General features: G+C 44.4%; 1 protein-coding gene across 7 annotated transcripts in view; it reads right to left on the bottom strand.

The window, feature by feature from the left end:
- PRR5L (proline rich 5 like) overlaps positions 1-18702 on the bottom strand; it is a 169688-nt gene that overhangs the window by 85893 nt on the left and 65093 nt on the right. The window contains exon 1 of one of the 7 annotated variants that reach the window (XM_008955834.5): positions 2740-3103. The exons of 4 other annotated variants lie outside the window; for them this stretch is intronic. The gene's annotated coding sequence lies outside the window, so the exon portion shown is untranslated. Of the gene's footprint in view, positions 1-2739; positions 3104-18702 lie in introns of those variants that run through there. 2 more of the 7 variants (XM_008955835.6, XM_063608399.1) reach the window with 2 other exon arrangements.

Here is an 18702-nt window from a genome sequence, read left to right as displayed (position 1 = left end):
TTGTAAGGATCTTTCAGAGGAACTCACACACTGTTTTTCAAATCAATTCTGTATTGGGTCTAGCTCTGCAAAAAGAATGAAAAGGAAAAAGGCTGCAATTTAAGAGAGATTTCAGCATATTTTACCTTGTACGAAAGGAACAGCCACAGGAAAACAGACAGATGCATCCCTACAAATCATTAGTATGGAGAAATCTGAAAAAAATTAAGTAATCCACAAAGTCCTTACTGAATTCAATTTTCTACAGATAAATGGCTTTAATGCTGAAGATACATTAAGTCAAGGAGCAAAGTGAGGATTATGATTTAGGTCTGGACTATCAGCAAGAGATTTTCAGATAATCAATATAACAGTTTTCTAAAGACAAGATTAGGGCTTTTTTCCCCAATAACTGAGCCAATTTGTAACATTCTGTGAAATTTTGAAAATAAATAAAAAGCCATACATCTAATCAACTATAACGTGAGCTAATCAACAATGCAGAATGGAAGGGAAAGACATGTCCAGACTATGAGTCTGGAGTAACAAATCTGCAATCCATTCTCAGCTCCATCCCTGTGTGTATGGCTTTAGACAAATTACTTAAATTCTCCAAGCCTCAGTGGGCTCATCTATATGATAGGGATGTAATAGTACCTATATCATTGCTTGCATGAGGAGTATATAATATTATCAAAGTCTCTCAGTGCAAAGTTTAAGACATCATTAAGACCTCAAGAGGCATTTGCACCTTTCCCCTTTTTAAAACAAGTGGCACATATTTGTAATGTTCTAAGACAGAACATTATTGAAATTTCACCCACAGAAATAAATATATATCCATGGCCCTCTGGACCTGAAAGAAATGAGGTCCCACCCTTGAGAAACAAACTAGTCTAAACTAAGCCTTTGAGAAATAAGCTAGTTAGACTTTCTTATTTCTAGCGCCTTTCTTCTTTTACATATTAGTGGTTCCAGTTGTTAGAAGCATCAGTAACATACTCAAAGAACAATGGTTGCAGTTGGAAAAACTGAAGACAACTTTGTGGATTGACCAAGCATCACTTCCCTTATCTGAAAGGCTACATTCTACAGAAACCGCTCTAAACAGCACCCTTGATCCTGATTCTAGGGCTGCAACCAGAGAAGACTAACCAGCCAGGTTCCACAGACAGGAGCCCTGCACCTTCGTCAGTCATACTGGGAACCTTACCAGGGGCTACATTTTAAATGTGGCTAAATTAGTTTCTGCAAGCTCCATTTCCCCTCCTGACCCGCTAGCTGCTTCGTGTTGTCAGTAACAGCGCCTTCCACCCCCGAGCAATTTACCACAGCTCAGCACTTTGACATTTTGCAGTATGTAGGGCAATGAAATGTCATGACTGCAAATTTCTACGGTGGTCAGGATCACCAAAGAGAGGTCAAAAAGGGTAGTCTCCTGGGCTTGATCAGCAAGGGTCCCTTGAGGATGGTGGGGGATGAAGGCAGTCCATTGGGCCGGTGGCATCCCTTTGGTCCTTAGCATGGGTCATCTGAATGTGCACGTGTCGTCTGGGCAACAGGTCCAGAATTCTGCCCAAGCAGGGAAGCCCGGAGATTTCAGCCCAGAGCTTTTTCCACGCGGGTCTCCGGGGCAGACGTGCAGCTCAGACGCAGCGCGTGAACCTTTCGTCTTGTGGGGCGCATCGCAGTAATTGAAACCTTGCACACCGCAGGACTGCCGTGGCGTCTATAAATACTCACCGCCTAACTGCTGACAAACAAAACGCGGGCTCCCGGCACCGCGGGGGAAGAGGCGGCGGCAGCATGTGACCGAGGACAGGGACTGGGTAGAACTGGGGGAAACCCCTTTTGCCAGACAGGAAGGCATCCCAGAGCGGATTCCTGAAGCACAGTTAGCAAGCACACAGCCTGGTCCCACCCCGGGTGGCGGCCTCAAGGAAAATGGGCCGGAGGGTTGGGCAGGCAGGGTCCCAGCTGCCCGGGCGGGGCCCCTAGAGCGCCCCCTGCGTGCAGCGAGCCCGGCATGCGCGCACAGTAAGCGCGCAGAGGAAAGCCTCGCCGAAAGGAAGGCAGGCAGGAGAAATAAAACGGAAGGGGGATACTGCGGGCTCCCAGCGCGGGGTCCGCAGCCGGGCCGTCCCAGGGCTTGCTCGCAGCCCGTCCCGGCGGGATCCCCACCGGCTGGGCCCTGGCCCACCCTAGTCCGCAGAGCGCGCGCGTGCAGCAGCGCACGGGACAAAGTGGCTCCCTTCCCTGCCCTTCTCTCCCACGCCTCCCTCCAGAAAAAGGGGGACCGCCGGGAAAAGTCTGCTGCAGGCGCGAAATCTCCCGTGCTTAAGCGGGGTCAGCTCTTTAGATTTGCCCCCCAGAGGGAGAACGAGAGAGTCAAACAAGCCGACTTTCTTTTTCGACCTCCCGGCTCAGCCTAGGTCCCATGATCACCAGCATCCCCATCCCACCTCACGGCGGTACTTCAACCACCCTAAAGAGCAGACCGGGAGCGTGGCCTGCCCACCGCCCCACCATGGTGGTCGCGAGTAGGATCCCCTACGCCTGCCTGCAGCGTCCGATCGGAGGATCCTTAACCATGCAGGAGTTCCCACCTGGTTGCCCCCCAAACGTGACACTTTTCCCCAGCTCCTACCCCCGCCACGCCGCCCCGTCAGATTAGCGCGCGGTAATTTTCGCTCAATCCTGCGCGGTTGCTGAGCCTATGACTCCGGCCCCTCCCAGAGACGCCCCCCACCCACCACTCACCTCGTTGGGGTCTCCGGCGTGAATCACCCCGAGTCGCGCACACCCGCCGCTCGCCTCCGCCCCAGACTCCGCGCGCCTAGGAAAAAGTTTCCGGTCTTCCCGAGGAAGTTTTCTCACCGGAGAGAAATGAGCGACCTGGATGGTTCTCCCCGTCGCGCTCTGCCCAGCTCTCCCTCCCTCCCTCCCTCCCTCCTCCCCCAGCTCTGCCCTCAGATGGGGTCCCGTCCAGCCTCGGTTCCTGTCCAGCGCGAGTCAACAAACGCTTCGGCCGCGGAGCTCCCACAGCCGGGCTGGTGACACGTTTCCCTCCTCTCTCATCTTACGGCCGCCGCCGCCGCCGCCGCCTCCTCCTCCTCCTCCTCCTCCTCCTCTTCCTCCTCCTCCCCCTTCTCCTCTTCCTCCTCCTCCCCCTTCTCCCCCTCCTCCCCTCTTCCTCCTTCTCCTCCCACTTTTCCTGTCCCGGGCACCTAGCTTTAGTGTCTCTCCAATGTCCCCCAACTCACTTCACCCCATCCCAATCCTCCTCCCCTTCAGCAACTCTCATCCTGCTGGGGAGAGAGGAGAGGGGGGCCCTGCACTTACATCCAGTTCAACAATTTCAGGAAATCCAAGCTTTTTGACTTAAAAAAAAAAAATTGCCGAGGAGGATGCAGCAGGTCAAGGGAGCTCCGTGCTTGCGTTTCTCTCACACAACGGGAGATCTGCAGCCGCCCCCAGCCCCCAGCCCAGCTGCCCCGCAATGGGAAACTGCCAAGCCAAGAGGTGATTCTGGGGCTCACTTAAAAGGAGCAGGGCGGAGCTGAAGAGAGGAGTGGAGCCTGGAACTCTGGCGATTCCAGAAGTTGTTTTAAGTGCATTGATGAAAATATAATGCAAGTGAAATCTTTCCCTTGTTTGCAAATTCTTTTAAAGCTCCCAAACTCATTTTCTAACGCAGGTTTCATGAATTAGAGGGTCCTTCAGAGTTTGAAACCACAGAAAACCAACAAGCCAAAAATTAAAAATAATGCATAATTATTTTGAAAACTGTTGGGTTTTGTTTTGTTGTTGTTGTTGTTGTTGTTTGCAGGTGTTAAGAATTTAGTGCAGCTGTTTGCAGGACTCACTACCTGCATCATTTCACCCTATGGTTGAGCAGGAAATACTTTAAAAATGCTGCCCGATCGCACTTCACACATAGGCTTTGAAACCACAGTGACATTTGCTGAAGAAAAAGATGTGCATGTCCTTTTATCTCAAAACTGAGCAAGACTCATTTTCATTTTTTGATTTGGTCATTGCGACTCTACAAAACCTATGTGTTACGGTGATTGTGGGCATGGGAGCGGGTTGAAGAAGTTCTGGGTGTCTCATTTGTCCTGCGATATTAGGTAAAGCTAAAAGATCCTCAACAGAAGCCCTAGAATGATGAAGGGCTTTAAATTTCATCCCAGGAATCACACACAATGAAAGAGACTGGGCATGGGACACATGCCTGGGAAAGAAAATCTTTTTTTTTTTTTTTTTGAGACAGTTTCCCCTCTGTCATCCAGGCTGGAGTGCAGTGGCATGATCTCGACTCCCTGCAACCTCCACCTCCCCGGGTTCAAGGAATTCTCATGCTTCAGCCTCCCGAGTAGCTGGGATTGCAGGCATGCACCACCATACCCGGCTAATTATTGTATTTTTAGTAGAGACAGGGTTTCACCATGTTGGCCAGGCTGGTGTAGAACTCCTGACCTCAAGTGATCCACATGTCTCGGCCTCCCAAAGAGCTGGGATTATAGGCATAAGCCACCGTGCCTGGCAAGAAACTGAGAGGACAATGAGCAGGGAGGAGACTTAAAAGGGGCTGGTCTAAGGGATTAAGAGCCAAAGCCTGGAGCCAAAAGGGCAAGGTCTCTACAGCAGCTCCTCTTCTTCCCATCCTCTGGTTATTAGCCAAGTTACTTAACTTTGCTGTGCCTCAGTTTACTTATATGAAAATGGGGATAAAAGTAGTAGCTATGTCTTAGGGTGGCTATGAGGATTTAGTGAATTCATACAGAAAAAGTGCTTAGAATCCCTGCTGGGATTCAAAGGATATTAAGCTATTATTTTTCCTATCATTATCCCTAGGGCCTGGGAAGTGGAAAGGGAACTAGTTCTACCCGGCTGCAGGGAGATCAGTTTGGGAACATCCATTCTACATTGCGAACTCTCTCAATCTCCTTCAAGTTTTATTTCAATAAGACCTACCCTATTCCACCTATTTAAAGTTGTAATTCGCCCCTCCCTCCCAGTCTCCCTCATTCAACTCTGCTTTTTTTTTTAATAGCATCTATAACCTTGTAACATATTGTATGGTTTACTTTAAGAAAAAAATTTTGGCCGGGTGCGGTGGCTCACGCCTGTAATCCCAGCACTTTGGGAGGCTGAGGCGGATAGATCACGAGGTCAGGAGTTCAAGACCAGCCTGGCCAACATAGCGAAACCCCATCTCTACTAAAAATACAAAAATTAGCCGGGCATGGTGGCGGGTGCCTGTAATCCCAAGTACTCTGGAGACTGAGGCAGAGAATTGCTTGAACCCTGGAGGTGGAGGGTATAGTGAGCACTGCACTCCAGCCTGGGAGACAGAGCAAGACAAAGAAAGAAAGAAAGAAAGAGAGAGAGAGAGGAAGGAAGGAAGGAAGGAAGGAAGGAAGGAAGGAGGAAAAAATTATTATCTGTCTTTTACCACCTCCTACTTTCAGGGTAGAACATCAGCTCTATAAGGGATCGGTTCAGTTAAACAAATCTGATGTTTTTAATTCACTGATATTGCCCAAGTTTCTAGAATAGTGTCTGGCACATAGTATGTACTCAGCAAATGACATAGAAATGAACTTATTTAGCGTATGCTGTACTGATTGCCTATGGTGGGCAGGGCATTGTGCAATAAGAAAAAAAAGGTTAATCATGAGGCCTGTCTAAAGATGAAAGAGTCTCCTCTGGAAGAAGCGTACTTCCTGGTAAAGAGAAGTATTCACAACATACGAGCATGCCATAAAAATGTATTGAAGGACTGAAAGGGAAGTTTAAAGAGGTTAAATTCTTTTCTAACCCTAAGAGTTTCTCATTTTGTAAGCAGATGTTTTTTCTTTCTTTTTTTTTTTTTTTTAAAAAAAACAGAGTCTTGCTCTCTCGCCTAGGCTGGACTGCAGTGTCTTAATCATAGCTCACCATAGCCTCAAATTTCTGGGCTCAGCTGAGCCTTTGCCTCAGCCTCCCAAAGCACTGGGATCACAGCCACCATGCCAAGCCAGAATTTTCTTAAGAGGAGAAGTAGTCAGTATTTCCATGGAAATCAGAGCTTCTCCTTAAGGACCATTAATGCCAATATATGATGCTTGTCACCAGCCAAATTTTAACCAAAATTCTACCTAAATGTCAATGGGACTTTGCTTTTTCTTATTAAGAAACAGAATCTTCATAGGAGAAACCAGTGTTGGTCATTCTATTTAAACATTAATTTATGAGGAGGAAATTCTAGGTCTTTATTAGATATATACACAGCTTGCCATGTCCACAACCTCTGAAATGGAAGTCAGTCCAATCAAGGCTCCTGTTGAAAGAGTAGCTATCCCTTAGGCAGCCCCCTTTAAGACTAAGGGTGGGCACCTAACCCAGGTGCATCCAATCCATAGATGTGTGCTGTGAAAATTTTGGCCCCAAAAAGTACACTTCACCAGTAAGATTACATTTCAGGAATGTGAACACACACACACACACACACACACAACTATTAGGCAGAGCAAAAGCTGAAGTTTGTGACTTTATCTGAACTCTAGATTCTAAAAGCTGCACACTGGCTGTGGGCTCGTTAAATGTTCTACATTAGATTGTATTGTTTGAACCTTATGAGGTCAACATTGTTTGAACTACTTGCCAATATTTTAAAATTAGAAAACATCATGCAAAAATACAGATTTTTCAGCTTGCCTTGAAAAACCTAGGGGACCTGGCATCATTCTTGCTGCAGACCTGCACTCTGTAATTGGCTAGTTCTGCAGTGCTTTTTCTCCCTTTTAGGGAGAACATGCAGTTTCCAGTTTGCCACAATCCCAGCCACTCCCTGCCTCTCTTGTTACCAGCCTGATCGCCCATTTTCCTGCCACTCTGAATGCAGCTTGCAAGGGATGCGGACACATAGTTAGAAGGGGCCAGAGCTATGAGCAAGCAGAAATTATGCAATAGAATGGCATGGGTTCAAACCATTTTACAAAGAAAACCTTGCTTGGAACCACATAATTTGAACACTACTGAGATAAAGGAAGCAGTAGAAGACAATTAGACATCAAGACCAGGAGAAGCAGAGGCCCTCCCTGAGAGGCTGCCTTGTGATCAAAACCACCTTTCAGATTCTGTTCTTCCAGAGGTCTGTTGTTCTACTTCTGCTTTGTTCCCATGACAATGCCTGCCCACCCCATTCCCATTACTCATTTCTACCCTGCACAGAGCCTAATCAGACCAAGTTCAGGCAGGGTTAGGTGACTTGTTTGAAGTTATACACAGGCAAAAAAGGACAGGACAGAGATCTCTGTCCACTCTCTCTTCCTCTGATTAACTGCTTCCATCTCGAATAATAATGAAAATTACTCAATTTACGCATTATCGCATTTATTTATTCATTTTATTATTATTATTTTTTATTTTTTTGAGATGGAATCTCTCTCTGTCACCCAGGCTGGAGTGCAGTGGCACGATCTTGGCTCCCTGCAAATTCTGCCTCCTGGGTTCAAGTGACTGTCCTGCCTCAGCCTCCCAAGTAGCTGGGATTACAGGCGTGTGCCACCACACACAGCTAATTTTGGTTTTTTAGTAGAGACGGGATTTCACCATGTTGGCCAGGCTGGTCTCCAACCCTTGACCTCGGGTGATCCGCCCACCTCTGCCTCCCAAAGCGCTTGGATTACAGACCTAAACCACCATGCCCAGCCCACATTATCACATTTAATGCCTTAGGGGTCTGAGATACAATAGGTGTGAAACAAATGTCTGCCACGTTTAGGTGTTTGAAGTTTGATCTCCCTCCACAATAACCCTAGTGTCTCATACTACGATATAAAAGTATATAGTATATCATACTATGATATAAAAGTATTCCAATGAAGAAAAACATATATCCTCCCATAAGTTTTCTCCTTTTGGAGATGGAAAAAAGGATAATCCAAGATCCTTTGTTAATGCCTAGCACAACTTGTGAGGAGCACAGGTAGATCTCCCAGCCGCGTGCAACATAAGAACACACAGTTTTTCAGGTCCTCAGAGCTCAGGTAATAAAATGAGTTAATGTAGTTACTCATGATAAATACCAATCTAGATATAAAACTTGCGTAAGCACTCAATATACCACCACAGCACTATACTATCCATAAAAATGGGACCATTTGAGAAATATGCTCAGCATCTGATCTAACACCAGGGTGTGAAATCAGTGACCTTTAGCACACAAATGATAAAAGTTTGCCCTCCTTCTGCCTTCCTTGTAACTTCCACAGTAGAAAAATTGAGAACCCTGAAGTCTGCTTTTTGGGAGAATTTTGGATGACATAAGCAAAATAATTATTTTAGTCCCTTTCATCCTTCTCTTGTTAGCAATGGGGTATTTCCGGTATGTTGGGTTTTATCATCGTTTCTGTCTTTCGGTATTGGGGAGTGTCTGCCCTCCATTCTAAAGTGGCTCGTAGTGAATTAAATCTGACTGTCTTCTGAGAATAATTTGAATAAGCAAATCTTAACAGGGAAAAAAGAAATTTGGTGATCCTACTTGAATTTTTCTTGGATAATTTTCTTCTTGTTTTTTTGTTTTTTTGTTTTTTTTTGAAATGGAGTCTCCCACTGTTGCCCAGGCTGGAGTGCAGTGGCGTGATCTTGCCTCACTGCAACCTCCACCTCCGGGGTTCAAGTGATTCTCCTGCCTCAGCCTCCCAAGCAGCTGGGATTACAGGTGCCCGCCACCACACCCAGCTAATTTTTTGTATTTTTAGTAGAGATGGGGTTTCACCAGGTTGGCCAGGCTGGTCTCAAACTCCTGACCTTGTGATTTGCCCGCGTTGGCCTCCCAAAGTGCTGGGATTACAGGCGTGAGCCACCTCGCCCGGCCTCTTGGATAACTTTCAAGGATTTCAGTTATTCCTTCCCACAATCCTAAGTCAGTCATTTGGTCAACAAATACTGGCTGGCCACTTATTGGTGTCAAGCACCAGTGATGTAATGGTGAACAAGAAAGACAAGGTTTCTAACACCAAAGAGCAGAAGACAAACATTACACATGGAAACAAATGCATAAAGGAGATCATCTCAAGTACTGATGTGTGCTATGAAGAGGACAAACTAGAGTGACTGGAAAAAAAGAAGAGAAATGCTTTACATAGGGTCATCAAGGATGATCTTCCATAGAAGATAACTTTGAAATCGAGACTTAAATGATGAAAAGAGGCATTTATGGAAACAGAAGAATGTTCCAAACAGAAGAAATGGTCAGTACAGAGGCCCTGAGTCAGGAAGAAGCATGGCAAGTTAGAAGGAGAAAGCAAGCCCCTATGGTTGAAGCATAGGAAACAGGTGGGGTGGGGGACAAGATGAAGTCCAAGCAACAGAGGAAGGTCATGGTAAGGTCCTGGTAAGGAGTTGGTCACAGTGGGAAGTCACCACTGCCATGATCAAACATGCTGCCATTGTATTGCCCAGTTCATTTCCTAGAAGGCCTTTTGCATCAATGGAAGACACTCCATTGCAAATAATCCCCTCTCTGCATCTTAAGACAGGATTGAACGGGAAACATTCCAAATAAATACCGAGTTGCAGGCTGGGCAGGGTGGTTCATGCCTGTAATCCCAGCATTTTGGGAGGCCAAGGCGGGTGGATCACCTGAGGTCAGGAGTTCAAGACCAGCCTGGCCAACATGGTGAAACCCCATCTCTACCAAAAATACAAAACAATTAGCCAGGCATGGTGGCAGGAGCCTGTAGTCCCAGCTACTCGGGAGGCTGAGGCAAGAGAATCGCTTGAACCTGGGAGGCAGAGGTGTGGTGAGCTGAGATCGCACCACTGCACTCCAGCCTGGGTGACAGAGTGAGGCTCCATCTCAAAAATAAATAAATAAATAAATTCCCAGAGTTATCCAAAACACAAGAGATTTTTGTCTTTCTTGGTGATCGTAGATGCCTTTGGGGGGCATCTGACCAGACCATACCGCCTTTTCCAGGAACCATCACATACCTCAGACTCTGCAGAATGGGGCAGTGGATTGTCCTAGACCTGTATCAGGTGACTGGTCCTGGGACTGGGCACCTGACACATGAGTAGATGAGATGTGCCAATCAAAGTGTCCTTTGGGATACAAACTAAGGGACCCACGTGCTATATAAGATAACTGGTCTCCCAGCTTCATCCTCCCCTAGCAGAAGCTGGCTTCTGGTTTCCTCACAACACTCAGCCTCAGCCTCGGCATCACTCTCTGCACTGCAGTCATCAGGACCGGCCACCTTATGCCCTGCATCCTTGTCTCTGCCCATCAGTTCAAAGATCAGGGCCTAAGGTTCTCTTAATCACCCCAGATTATCATCACCACGTGCTTTTATCCATCCCAGTTTCCGACCTGTCTCCCAGCCCTTCCTCATTCCCAAACCTCCTTTTGTGCACCCTGAAACCCATAGTCCATCACCAGCAAAATCCCCTATACTTCGACTTCTTTTCTGAGCATTTCCTTTGCCTTTATGTACTAACTCAGTGGTTGTCAAACATTTTTATCTCACGACTCTCTTTAAAGTGACTGGGGACCCTAAGAGCTTTGATTTTCGTGGGTAGTGTCTATCAATACTTACTGTATTTGAAATTAAAAATTAAAATTAATGTATTCAGTTTAAAATAATAGTAAAACCATCACATATTTTATGGAAAATAACTATATTTTCCAAAACAAAACAGAACAAAAGTACTGGGAAGGATGGTATTGTTTTACATTTCTGAAAATCTCTTTAATGCCTGGCTTAATAGAAGACAGTTGGATTCTTCTACTGACTTCTGCATTCAATCTGTTGTTGCATTATCACACATTACGTAGACTCTGGAAAATTCCACTACAGACTTGTGAGAGAATGAGAGTGATAAGGTGAATAATATCTTAGTTTTCTATGAAAATAGTTTTGAGCTGTGGATCTCTGCCAGGTCTTAGAGATTCCCTAAGGGTCCCTGAACCACATTTTGAGAATCGCTGTTCAAAGTGAACTCTGCTTTTCTGCTGAGGCCCTAAAAATCCTCTCAAATGATGGTAGTTTCTCTCCCACACTCATGGCATGACTGGACTTTGAGGTAGAGTTATCGTTTTCCTTGTTTTTTTGTGCCACTTCCAGACCACAATCCCTCCCTAAAATCCCCATCAAGCCATTAGACTATTCTACTCGCTATCCCCTGCCCCTGTAGTGGTCATTACAGATTCCTGGGTTATCTCCCTCTTGCCTTGAAATTTTCAGACCTGGTTTATGATCACTCTCTTAGATGTTGCTCTTTTCATAATTCTCCATGATTTCAATACTCATAGAAATAATTTTTCCAATATCCCAGAAGCTCAGATCCTTGACCTCTGCCCTGATGACCTTGTTCTCCAATCTACAGCAGCCACTTACTCTCATGGTCAGCCTTGACGTTTTCATTTCCTATTTACACCCACTCCCACTCTCTTAACACCACCTCCCATCTTTCACGGTCATTCCCTCTAGTACTTTGGCTCCCACAAATCTTCAGCTCCCCTGAGATATACTATCTTAACCCACGGCTGGTCATCCTCAAGTCCTCACTTCCCTCCTCACCCAGATTAGATTCCCTTATTATATTAACTCCCTCACATACACCCTGGACTCTCTTACCCTTTTGTTTACCTCATACACTTCATTGTATTTACTTTGAGAGAGAGACGGCAACAGAGAGAGAGAGAGAGAGAGAGAGAGAGAGAAGTTCTCTGGTCCTGGCTCCCATGAAGCCTGGCTTGGGCTTGTTTCTATGAGACACTCCTTTTATTTGAGATAGTGGGGTCCAGGGTCCAGGTCAAGTTGTTCTTTGAAACCCAAATATCTTGACCAGAACAGTCATCCCTTCTAGTATAAGCCAAACCTTAGGTCAATCAATGTTTCCTTGTGGGGAAAAAGGCTAAGGTTTGGACTGAGACCTGGTAGTACCATTTTAGGACAGTTCCATTTGAAGGCAGTGAGAGTCTCAGTTGCAGACACTACCTGTTTCTCAGGGATTTCATGAGGCCTAAATGAGGTTTAGGAGAGCTGTGTGAAATACTTGGCACAATGCTTGGCACATTGTAATACATTTTTTAGTAACAAAGAAAAATAATTAGATACCATATTTGAAATAAGAGACCTTGTGTGTTATTGACCAACCATTATGTTTGTTTCCCCACATAAATAATCTCAATTCTTTTATGGCAAAGCCTAGTATTTTATTATATTCCCAATTTGGTGAACATATGTTTTAGCCTTTATTTACATTCTGATGTGTATTACCGCATGCTGTTGAATATAAATGAGACTTCAATAAGTGGTCTGAGAATATGGAAATACAGTCGTAATCTTAAAAATAAAAAATGACATTTACACCCTTCCCACTTCAGAAACAGATAAAATCAAGATAAGGAATATAATCACATGAATATAACATAAATAATGACATAAGACAGCAGTCTGCATTGGATATATAGAAAGGCGAATGGAATAAGCAAAAATTTGTGTATGCTTATTCATTCCTGTCTGTGGGAGAAGGGAGGAGAAGGGAAGGAAGGGAGGGCAAAGAAGGCGAGAAAGAAGGAGAGAGGAGTTTTAAACTCTACTGTGAAAGAATTCTGGCCAGGATAGTTTATCTAGGCTATTCAAGAGACCCAATCAAAAATTCCTCAAGGCAATCTCAGCCCCTTTCCTCAGAGTCAAAGCCTACTGTACAACCCTCTAACCACTAATTTAGCGTCCTAGGCACCATAATACAAGGTACATCCCACACAAAGTAAGCTTTGGGGGATTAACTCATGCTAACTACATTCCCCAGAGAGTGACGAATAAACTAAAATACTAATTAATCAGTAATTTGGTTTCTAGGACTTTCTACCTAAAATCACATTTTTAAATTATCTCTTTAGCAAAAGAGATGTCATTAATAGGAAATGTATTTGTTTTTCATTTTACTCAAAATCTTCCTTTGCCAAATAGAATTTACATTATACTCTAAGTATGGCATATGCCTCCCTCTTCCTCCCTTTTTGTCCTCTCTCTCTCTCTCTCACACACACACACATATGGAATTGATAAAAACAAAAAAATTACAACTGACATTAATATTAATTGCAAAAAAATATGAATTGCAGATGTACCATGTGCTGACACTATGTGAGGTACTTTGCAAGCAGTGGCTCACTTACTCCCCAGACAACACCAGGAAAGAGGTGCTATTATTATCCCCATTTTATAGATGAAGAAGTTGAGATTAAAAGAAACAGCTTAGTCATTTCCCAAGGTCCCACAGCTTGACAGAGGTAGAAATAACTACAAATTATACAGTTTTATTTCCCAATGTAAGTTCTTCAGTCATCTTGACCTCCCAATTAAGGAAGAGGAAGTTGCAAAACTGTTTGGGGAAGATAAATATTCTCATCCAAACCACTCATTGCAGGGAGGTTTTCTGCTGGATGTGAGAAATTAGATTTCTGCAAGAGCAGAAAGTGAACAGAGGAAAGATGCCCTGTCCCCTAGCAGCACCTGTACCTAGCAGTGCTTGAATGTCTCACTCAGTCAAGGTGAGACACGCCAGCCAGGTGGATGGCTGCCCTTCACAAAGAACTCTCTTCTTTCTCCAGCGTTAACTGGTGGGCAGTTCTAGTCTGACAATAACACAGACTGGCCCATCACTCAACATCTGCTTCAATTCTTTTCCTAAATATAATACTTGTATTACCAGAGTTTTGGTGTTTCAGCCTGGCTTTCATTGATGAAGTCTGGCTTAGCTATCCTAGATGGGAATTTCTCAAACTGTTCCCCAAGAAGGGGAAGGGATAATACCATGAAATGTTGCTGGTGTTGCTGGAGAAACATTCCTTAGTCTAATAACTTTTGGAAAAATACTCCATGCAATACTGTAAAATGCAGTCGTATATTAAGAACTTGGAGATGTCTTCAGAAAAAAAATTCAATAGTTTAATTTCATTTCATGGAATACTATTAACAGCTTAAGGAAATAATATTCAGCAGGATATAATTGGGAAATGTGGTCCTAGACAAAAGAATTCCCTGTCAGTCAAACTTGCTTTGAAAGGACCCGAGACTGTATAAGACGAGGGGAGATCTTAATTGAGTCTACTCAGTAGACTCTGCTTTCGGCTTTTTAATTTCTTGGATGACTGGTCTGCTGATAGTCTCCCAAATTTACAGAGAAAAAAAAAAGCCCTGCTTCAGTTTCCACTGCAGAAACAAAGCAAGCAACCTTGAACAATCATTCCCGCTAAGTGCTTTATCATAAGAACCAGCTACCTCCTTCACAGAAGGGATGATGAGACCTAACAGATATGATCTAAGGACGTTTGATAGGAAATCAGCATGAGCAGCCATTATTTATTGAGTTTACATTAAGTACCAGGCCCAGACTAAGCCCCCAGCAGATAATAACTCGTTTAATCCTTACAGCCTGCCTGTGATGTACGGATCACTGAACTGTCCATTGGGGAATATCTAGAACCTCACACAGTGCCTCCTCCACTGAGCAGCCACTCAATCAATGTTCACTAGAGGAAGGAAGAGAGAAAGGAACGGAGGGAGGGAGAAAGGAAACAAATTGAGGTTTAGAGATGTCAAATTGCCAGACATCACACCTTTAACAAGCAGGAAAGTCAGGACTCAAACACGGGAGAGCTGAGCTCTTCCACACCTGGACAAACTGCCAAGCTTCCTGCGCACTAACACACAGCCAGCCTCTAGGAGCTGGCTTGAGGCCCTGGCTACACTTGCTCAGGACGTTAGCTTTGGGCAGCTTGTAGCTTGTATAATCAAAACTGCTGTGTTTATATGGCACTTTTTTTGAGTTTGTAATAATGCAATAGGTAAAATTTACTGAGCACTTACTAAGCTAAGCACCAGGCACTATTCTAAGAACTTTACAAAGCTCATTCTCCATGATCATCCTAAGAAATAGGTGCAATTATAACCTACCTTACAGATGAAGACACTGAAGAGCAGAGGGGTGAGGTGACTTAACCTCTAATTAAGTGGTGGAGTCAGGACTTGAACTGAGGCAATTTGATCCCCAAATTTCTGCATTTAACCTCTTTACTAAATTCATTCCCTCTATCTAATGACAGACCTCACGAGAGAAGGAAAGGACAAAGGCAAGTCCCATTCACAGTTGGATAGTTAAATATGTGTATTAATTTAACCCCCAAAAATGTTTACTATGCATAGCTCTCAGCACAAGTGTCAACTCATTAATTCTCCTAAAACATGAAACAACACTATGAGCCCAGTGCAATTATTATTATTTCCATTTCACAGATGAGGAAACTGAAGCACAGAGAGGTAAGTAACTTGCCCAAAGTCACACAGCAAATGGCAGAGCTGAAATTCACACCTGGACATTCTGCCCCCACTAGTCTGTGGGTTTAACCACCACAGAGTGCAGCCTGACAAGAACATGCAGGTGCCTTATTTAAAAGTGAAATACCCTCCCAAGACCAGTGGCTAAAAATGGTCTCTAAGAGGAAGGCAGAGCCATCTGTAGACCTGGAAATTAAACAGGGCCATGGAGCTTGAATGACTTAATCACTGTTCAATTTAGATTTCCTGGTTGAAAGAGTTCCTGTTCGTCCTACTGGAAATTAACAGCCGATTGTTTCTTGGCATTCTTGTGGGAGGGGTGGGCCATTTTCCTCTGGCCCAGCTGTTTCTGGAAGAGTAAGTGCCTTGCCAGTGTCAGGCAGGTACAGAAAGACTGGTAGGTAAAGGGGACCAGATCCCTTTGTCAAGTGAGCTTAGCAGAAATCGGTCAACTCCTGCTTTTTCTGCTGGTCTAGGAGCTGGGGCCCTTCCTCCACTCCTTGCAGGAAACCTGCCCGGGGGTTGATTCATCTCTCAAAGGCGGGTCAGGAGGAAGGGGAAAAGAAAAGACAAGAGTCAGGTCATTTATTATCAGAAGGGGCAAAAGAGCTTCTAAGGAAGCGGTGAGGAGCTGTAACCACAGCATCTGCAGAAAAGGCATTGAGCTATTAACAGTGAATTCTGCTTAGTACAGTCAATCTGTCCCCAGCTAATCTGGAAAGAAAGATATGAGCTCCCAGAGGTCAAGGAGTGATATCTGCCCTCACACTTCGAAAGCACTCCAGGAATATATTTTAAATAACTTGTTTCATGAATGTAAGTTAACAGCAAAGAATTGGGCTTACTTTTCTCCTGGTCCATAAATATTTGCCTCTCTTTCTGTCTCCTGGTATGATGCAAAGAATGGTGTGTGGAATCTTGACCACAGCCTCATTCCCGGCCACTCTTTCCCTCTCACTTCATCCTATGCCCAGGCACACTGAGATGCCTGTGGTCTGGGAAAGGCAGTAGTTATTGCACACAGGTCGAGGGTGCAGAGACAAACCAGGCTCAGGCCTGGTCCAGTGACATAGCCATGTGAACCTGGGTGCATGACTTAACGTCTCTGGGCCTGGAGAACCTTGTTCTCTTTCTCCCCCTTAGAAATACCCACTTCCCCTGCAGGAGCCAGGTCAAAGGGCTGCCCTGCTCCTCCATCCCAGGCAGGCTGCCCAAGCACTCAGCACACACACCACCCCCCAGCCCCCACCCATGCAGCATTTGCCTCCTCTTGTTACAGTGATCAGTTTACCTGTCTGTCGCCACTCACAAATTATAAAATCAATGACAGCACATTATTTATCTTTGAATCCCCAATATCTAAGCAATACCTGGGCTATAACAGAGAATCCATAAGACCTTTTATGGAAGGAAGGAGGAAAAGTGGAAGTGAGGAAGGAAAGATGGGTGGAGAGAAGAAGGGAGGACAGACATAATTGATTATGCTTTCAAACAGAAACAGCAGGCATGGTGTGAGAAGTGCTAGAAAAACATTCTTTCCCCAATATGTCAATTCTGCTTGCCCAGTGTCTAAAACGTCCTTTTTTGGAGATTTGTTCCTGGGGTAAAGATACTGTCTCCGGTTCTCCTTGTCATTGTTTCCCACCAACCACCGCCCCCGTCCGCCCACCCCCACCCCGCCAAGGGTGATGTGTGAAACTGTCAATAGCCCAGCACCTTAGCATTCACTTGCAAGATAGATTTTCTAAAGACAAGTGGGGAAAAGGCACGTCAGCACTTTGGTGCTAAAAGTGGAGGAATAGGGTCCTCAAAAAGGGAAGGGAGGGATCCGTTTCAGTGAGTCAGAGTCATAAGAATGAGAGCATGCGATTCCCATACCCACCCTGCCCTGCCCTCCCATCAGAAGCATTCTCCCTTGCCTACATCACTCAGAGCAAGTTCTGTTTTCAGGACGGAGCCAGTGACCGGTTCGCCAATGGAAGGCAGGAGTCTCTGGTGACTGCCTGCTGCTTCCGTGCTGACAGAATGTCTTTTTTTTTTTTTTTTTTTTTGCCTTTTATGTACTCATTTGTTATTACTTCAGCACCCCCCGACTTTGAACTTGGTAAGGGAAAAGACTCTCTCTACTAGCATCCTCCAAACTGAAAGGACCCTCAGAGGTCACTTTATCCAACTCTGCCTCATGCTGGAATCGTCTGTAGCACCTCTCCCAAGCCCCTCGAGGGAAGAGAGGCTCGCGATCTCTCTTTAACAGCCATTCCATTTTAGAAAACCACAGGAGTTAGATATAACCTAGAACCTGCTGCTCTAAAACAAAGGAGAAAAACAAGTAAAAACAAGTGACTTGTGTTAGGTCACACTTAGGAAAATTCTGCAGAAGTCCAAGGGTAATGAAAAAGGTTGTCTCTTTACCTCATTTTTTTTCAGTAGACATTGATTTGCCCACATAAATGAACAAGTATAAGCAAACACACTATTGTTTGATCACATTCCCACAATGATTTCTTTCCTCTGGTAGAAACAGTAAATACCTAGAGATCAGTGACTCAAACTTTTTGAACTCAGTAACCCTTTAAAGTCTTATAAATTATTATGAGCCTTAAAGTCTTTTGTTTTTATAAGTTATATCTGTTGATACTTAACATATTAGAAACTAAAACTGAGAAAATCCTTGGTTATTTATTAATCGATTTAAAAATAATTTTAAAAGCCATTACAAATTAACATAAGTAATGTATTTTTATGAAAAATAGCTATATTTTCCAAAAGCAAAAGGTATATATAGCAAGAAAAGTGGCTTTGTTTTTTATTTCTGCAAATCTCTTGAATATCTGGCCTAAGAGATCTGGATTCTCATATCTGCTGTGCACTTAGTCTGTTGCAATACCAATGCCATGTCACCTCCGGAAAACTCCACTGTATACTTGTGTGAAAATCAGAGTAGAAAAGGCAAATAATATATTAATATTGTTAGTCTTGTTAAAATAGTTCTGAGCTCATGGACCTCCTAAAAGGATCTCAAGCAACTAAGATGAGTTACATAGGTGGGGACCAATGCAAAGTGAAAGTGCTGTTTCTTGTCCAAAAGTTATAAAGCATTTCAAGACAGCCACAGCAGAACATTGAACTGAGCTCTGAGCATGGGGCCCTGCGTGACTTCACAGTTCCTGCAGGCAACTTCAGGGGTCTCTGACCACATGTCGAGAACTGCTGCTGTAGAGTTATACTTGCTTCTTGAATCAAATGAGTGGCTTAAGACAATTAGTGTACACCAGGGTGATATCAAGTTAGGAGTGTGTACGTGTATGTGTGTTTGAGCTGCTGGATCACCAGGTGTAAGTGTTCTTGAGTAATAACATATACCTAACAAGATAAAAGCATG

This window comes from Pan paniscus, chromosome 9, assembly GCF_029289425.2.
Source record: "Pan paniscus chromosome 9, NHGRI_mPanPan1-v2.0_pri, whole genome shotgun sequence".
Lineage (NCBI taxonomy): Eukaryota > Metazoa > Chordata > Mammalia > Primates > Hominidae > Pan > Pan paniscus.
Note: the sequence above shows the minus strand (reverse complement) of the source record. Positions and strands in the feature narration are given on the sequence as shown.